At 39.2% G+C, this 6,731-nt stretch overlaps 1 pseudogene; it reads right to left on the minus strand.

Moving 5' to 3' along the window:
- Window positions 1-5,596: 5,596 nt before the first annotated feature.
- On the minus strand, window positions 5,597-6,482 carry LOC113898876 (annotated as a pseudogene).
- Window positions 6,483-6,731: the final 249 nt, after the last annotated feature.

Raw genomic sequence — 6,731 nt, forward strand, 5'->3', positions numbered from 1 at the left:
TCTTAGTAAAAAAGGTATGCAATTACTGTGGCCAAGATCAAAAGGTAACAACAGAGGGTTCAGATGTCTATTGCTTACAAATGATGTCTCACATATCTCAAATACACATCTAAAATTGAGCTGTTTATCTTTCCTCTATTAATTTCTCTGTCCCCTGCACATTCTCCCCCAAATAACTTAGCACCAGATTATTTCTCAACTTTGATTCCTTTCATTCTCTTATATAGGCGAAATCATCCATTAGTAAACCCTTTTGACTCTACCTCCATTATATGTAGACTTTGCTGGTGGTGCTAGTGGTAAAGAACCCTCTTGCCAATGCAGGAAACTTAAAGAGACTTGGGTTCGATCCCTGAGTGGGGAAGATACCTTGGAGTAAGGCATGGCAACCCACTCCAGTATTCTTGCCTAGAGAATCCCATGAACAGAGGAGCCTAGCAGGCCATAGTCCATAGGGTTGCAAAGAGTCCGATATGACTGAAGTGACCTAACATGCACATACTCTTGGTAGATCCATAGCATCCTTTATTCAGGGACTTATTAACTCCATTACTAAAACATTATTACTCTTGCTTCCCTGGTGGCTCAGTTGGTACAGAATCAGACTGCAAAGGACACCCAGGTTTGATCCCTGGGTTTGGAAGATCTGGAGGAGGAAATGGCAACCCATGCCAGTGTCTTGCCTAGGATAATCCCATGGACAGAGGACCATGGGGGGCTATAGCCCATGAGGTCGCAACAGTAGGACATGACTTAGCGACTGAACCACCACCACTATTCAGTTCAGTTCAGTCGCTTAGTCGTGTTCAATTCTTGGCAACCCCATGGACTGCAGCACACCAGGCCTCCCTGTCCATCACCAACTCCAGGATCATGTCCTGGAGTCATGTCAATACTCAAACTCATGACCTTTGAGTTGATGATGCCATCCAACCATCTCATCCTCTGTTGTCCCCTTCTCCTTCTGCCTTCAATCTTTACCAGCATCAGGGTCTTTTCAATTGAGTCAGTTCTTCACATTAGGTGGCTGAAGTATTGGAGTTTCAGCTTCAACATCAGTCCTTCCATTAAATTTTCAGGGTTGATTTCCTTTAGGATGGACCGGTTAGATCTCCTTGCTGTCCAAGGGACTCTCAAGAGTCTTCTCTAACACCACAGTTTAAAAGCATTAGTTCTTCAGCATTCAGCTTGCTTTATAGTCCAACTCTCACATCCATATGTGACCATTAGAAAAACCATAGCTTTGACTAGGCAGACCTTTGTTGGCAAAGTAATGTCTCTGCTTTTTAATATGCTGTCTAGGTTGGTCATAACTTTTCTTCCAAGGAGCAAGCATCTTTTAATTTCATGGCTGCAATCACCATCTGCCGTGATTTTTGAGCCGTAAAAAATAAGGTCTGTCACTGTTTCCACTGTTTCCCCATCTATTTACCATGAAGTGATGGGACCAGATGCCATGTTCTTAGTTTTCTGAATGTTGTTTTATGCCAACTTTTTCACTCTTCTTTTTTACTTTCATCAAGAGGCTTTTTAGTTTCCTCTTCACTTTTTGCCATAAGGGTGGTGTCATCTGCATATCTAAGGTTATTGGTATTTCTCCTGACAATCTTGATTCCAGCTTGTGCTTCATCCAGCTCAGCGTTTCCCATGATGTACTCTCATATAAGTTAAATAAGCAGGGTGACAATATACAGCCTTGACATACTCCTTTCCATATTTGGAAGCAGTCTGTTCTATGTCCAGTTCTAACTGTTGCTTCCTGACCTGCATACAGATTTCTCAAGAGGCAGGTCAAGTAGCCTGATACTCCTATCTCTTTAAGAATTTTCTACAGTTTGTTGTGATCCACACAGTCAAAGGCTTTGGCATAGTCAATAAAGCAGAAGTACATGTTTTTCTGGAACTCTCACTTTTTCGACCGCCACTATTACGTATCTTAAATCTCTCCCCTTCTCCACTTTGCCTGTACCTCTACCACAGCCTCCTAAGTAATTGGTTTTCCATTTCCATTGTGTCCCTTTCAGTCCATCTTCTGTAACAGCAAGTATTGCTGCATTACTTAAAACCCTTCAGTGATTCCACTGCCATCCTTAAGAATGAGTCCAATTTCTTAGAATGGGTTAACAAGACTGCAAGGAAAGACCCCCAAATACCTCTTCAAATCTTTTTGTTTCACTCTCCTACTTAATTATTATAGTTGTACTGGTTTTTTTTTTTTTCCCAGTTCCTCCAGTTCACTAAGTTTTTCCCCTTTTCTAGTGCTTAGGCACTAGAAGATTACTCTGCCTGAAATGCTCTTCAATAATTATCCTATGGCTTTTCTTCTCATTATTTAGGTTCAGACATAACCTATCCAGAGGTGCCATTCCCTGACCGTCTTATTAAAAAAGATGTCTTTCCTATGGTTTTCAGATTCTTGTTTTCTTATCTGGTTGGTTTGCTTTGTTGTTGCCTGACTCCCTTACTAAACAGAAAGCTCAAGGCAGGATCTCTTTTATGCTATTCTCAGAGATTCTCAGAGTATTCTCAGATTGTATTCTGAGATTGGTATAGGTCATCTCTATAGAAGCCTCAATGAATGTTGAATGAATAAAAGGAAGATAGTTGTTTATAATGTGATTTAACTTTTCCTTCCCATTACTCTTTAGCATCTTCATATACTTAATGTTTGAATATTAGAACTGGAAAAAATTTTAGAAATCAACTAGCCTAATGTCCTTGTTTTTTCAGAGAAGTCAACCAAAGCAAAGAGAAGGCAAGATTACCCAGCTGGTTTTTGGCAGTTCAGAGTCTAGAATCTAGTTTCTCTGACTCTATATTTTCACAAGAAATTTCACCTTGGATTGAACAACTGTGGCCCTGTCTCGCCTTGGTGGTTGTATTTTTTTCATAGCAGAGGTAGTTAAGAATTAATTCCTTATTCAGGATTATCTGAAAATGGGTTTATCCACCCAAGTAAAATTTCTCACAACTGAGTTACCCAAACTCTGACTTTTTGTTGTTGTAATTAACATACAATATTGTATTAGTTTCAGGTGTACAGCATCGTGATTCTGTATTTTTATACATTATGATCACTACAGTAAGACCAGTTACCATCCACCACCGTACAAAGTTGTAATATTATCGACTCTCTGCCCTATATATATATTACATCACTGTGACTCATTTATTTTATGGCTGGAGCTTTGTACCTATAAGCATGTTGGAAGTAAATCTTGCTGAAGAATGATGGATTTTCCAATATTCACATACCAAGGACCCCAGACATAATCTTTACTCACTGACTCTGGTTTGTTCATATCAACATTGATTATTGTACTGTCTGAAATACTGCCTTGCCCTCAAGAGCACGTTGAATGGATTTTTCCCAAGCCTTCGCATGCTGTTCTTTTTCAGAAGTAAGGCATCTGAGGGTAGTAACCAGCTTTTTTCTGGATGTGGCCTTTGGGACTGTTTTCTTTGATGCCGGGAGGCTTGTTTCATTTCCAGCTTCCTGTCTTTGTTTCTGGCTGTAATTGCCAAAAAGCACACACCACAATAAATGGGTTATTACTGTAATGCAATACTCCTTGAACTGCCAGCCCTACCTATCTTAGGAAAGTCTTTAACACTTTTGAAAAGATATCAATTGTTGTGTTATGTGGTCCAACCAGAACGTGAATTTAAGAAGTTATAAATTTTGAGAACGAGGCTGAATACTTAGTTTTCTCTTCTGCACACATTCCAGAAAATTATATATGCTGATGAGATTCTCCTGAAGAGTTAAAATGGAAGAGCAAACTTTACCTTGTTCTTTTACCTGTTTTTCTTGATTAGTTATATAAATACAAGTAAAAATGTGATGACTTCTCAATTATTTTGAATGATGGAAAGATCACTTGCTGGATTTACACGTAGAAGATACCAGGAAAAGATAGAAGTTTGGAACATATCTTGACTATTTCAGATATATGAATATTCAATTTCAATCGAATATTTGAATATCTTCACTATTTCAGATACTAAATATATTAGATGAATTAACACATTTAATCCCCCAAACAAGAGGACTAACAGTGCAAAGTCTTCATTTGATTTAGGGTAACCTAGATCATGGTGATCTTCATGAGAACTGACTTCATTGGCCTTGTGAAGGTGGAAGCCACATTGCAGGGGGCTGAGGAATGTGTATATAAGGTGTAGAAATTAATATTGCATGTGTAGGCAGCTTGTTTAAGAACTTTAATTGTGAAAGGGAAGAGGGATAAGACAATAGATGTGGAGCAAAGATTTGGATGTTTGTAACTGTATTTTAGAACATGAATAGTATAGACTTAGAAAATAAGGAGAGAAGGTTCATCTTTGTTTATAGGTAAAAAATGCACATGACTAGATAAAGTTTAAAAATTAATCACTAGCTATAAAATTTGAAAAGAGACCTATGAAAGTATCTAATAAATAATCATGCCTTACGGTTCTTGAAATAACTACCTCCCTGTCCGTACACATTATAATGTACACATAATGTTCATTCAGCATCTCATGGCATCATCTCAGGCTGTTCTTTTAATGTAATGCCTAAAGAGTGTAGGTTTATGAGATCTATATTAGTATTTTCCACTATTTTCATGTCATTTGCCTTCAAAAGATCATCTATTTTTAAGCCATTAATTAGTATATAAACAGATGGCACAACAACTAAGAGATCTTTTTTAGAGTCAGAGGTTTTGGTGTATATTCAATTAGAACCCCAAATGGTATGCTTCTTTGTTCACACATTAACAAAAGTTATTGCATCCAAAATTTAGTTACAATAATTAAAATATCTACTGACAGCAAGGGAAAAAAGCCTACTGAGAAAAACATTTAAAATTATCATTGCCTATCTTCTGTTAAATGAAATCTTGGAGAGTAAATGTGGCAGGTCTTAGAAAAAGAGGATGTTCTGACACCCCAAGACAAAATACTTGAGCACAGAGCTAGACAGCTCAGGGCTAATTTTGGAACTCAAGAGTCAAAGCAAAATTTTTCTAAAGGCTATCTGAGAAAAAGCAGATTTTAAGTTTACATTCTTTTGTTTAAAGTCAATACGTACAAAATAAGCTCATAAAATTTCCCTATCAAACAATGCCATAATTGTGGAGCAATGTCTTCCTATCGCCCATACTATGCAAAGTCATCTTTCATGCCCTCCCTGTCCTTACCCTAGCATCTTATGAATTACTAAGCTCTGTTAATTACCTTCAAAATACCACTTGAATCTGTCCTTTTCTAACTTCTGTGTAACTCTTCTCACTCTTATTCTTTCCCAACCAGTCTCATTCCTTCAGTTTTTCCTCTGTCATCCTTGCTAATCTATATCTGTCCTATTCCTGGATGTTAATTTCCTTTTAAGACAAATGTAATCATGCATTAAAATATTCCTGATTCGGAGGGCCCTTGGTCCCTACAGCCTACCAGATAAAATCAGTTCACCCTTAGGTCCTTTCTTCCTACCCTCTATATATTCCCTGGGTTTGCATGAAGCTGGACTGCTCTTTTTTCACTAACATTCTTTTTCTTTTTTCTATCAACCTCTGTCATTCTATTCTTTTTTTTTTTTTTTTTTGAAATTTTAAAATAATTTTTATTTATTAATATTTTTAGTTTTGGCTGTGCTGGGTCTTCACTGCTGTGCAGGCTACTCTCTAGTTGTGGCGCGAGGGCTTCTCGCTGTGGTGGCTTCTCTTGTTTTGGAGCACAGGCTCTAGAGTACGCGGGCTTCAGCAGTTGTGGTTCCCAGGCTGTAGACAACAGGCTCAATAGTTGTGACGCATGGGCATGTGGGATCCTCCTGGGCCATGGACTGAACCCATCTCTCCTGTACTGGCAGGCAGATTCTTTACCACGGGAACTCTGGCAGGAAAGGAATCAGGAGATCCTGCTCCAGCACCACCCTCTTCTTCATCTTCTTCAAATTCCAAATTCTCTTCTTCACCAGGTGCTAAAATTCTTCTTAAAGGGACAGGCTGAACATCAAATGGGAATTCTTTATTATATGTAAGAATATTCTTTAGGATTGGTTCTAGCTTCTTCAGATCTTCCGGTTTAAATTCTACCTGGGACTGTGTGGACTGTAAAGCTGCACTTCGTAATTCCAAGCATGTTGCAATTTTGCCTGTGGTTTTCTTTTGTTCTGTGAATTCAGAATTATTGTGTTGAGCTTGGGCCTCTTTTTGTAGGTGTCTTGCTAATACCTGATTCTCGTCTGTCGCCTCCACCAGCTGGCCCCAAGAGTCGAAGTCGGCGCCTCTCCTAAAACTGACGCCCCAGCGCTGCAGCAGACTTCGGGTCACCTCTGACATGGCCGGTCCCCACCCGTCCCCTCCCGCCCCTACCCCCAGGAAAGGCTGGGCTCTAGGGCGCCATCCTCCCCGGGCCTGGCCCCGACATTAACAGGGCCAGGAGGAACCGCTACGGCCACCGCCGCCACCCGCCAAGGAGCAGCCCAAGCCCATTTGCCGCCACTGTCATTCTATTCTTTTCTGTCTTTTAGGTCAAGATTCACTTTTTTCATTAAACTTTTTCGTGTGTTTTTTTTTTTTTTTCTTTGAATTCCTGTAATGTTATTTCTCCCTTAGCACATTCTGTGTTATAATTGTGTATGTATCTGTCTTCTAGTCCCTTGGACTAAATATGTCTTTCTTGTATTTTCTAACATATAGGAAGGTGCATGACAGATGTTTTAATTATTCTTGAACCTTGAAGTA

This window comes from Bos indicus x Bos taurus, chromosome 1 (assembly GCF_003369695.1).
Source record: "Bos indicus x Bos taurus breed Angus x Brahman F1 hybrid chromosome 1, Bos_hybrid_MaternalHap_v2.0, whole genome shotgun sequence".
Classification (NCBI taxonomy): domain Eukaryota; kingdom Metazoa; phylum Chordata; class Mammalia; order Artiodactyla; family Bovidae; genus Bos; species Bos indicus x Bos taurus.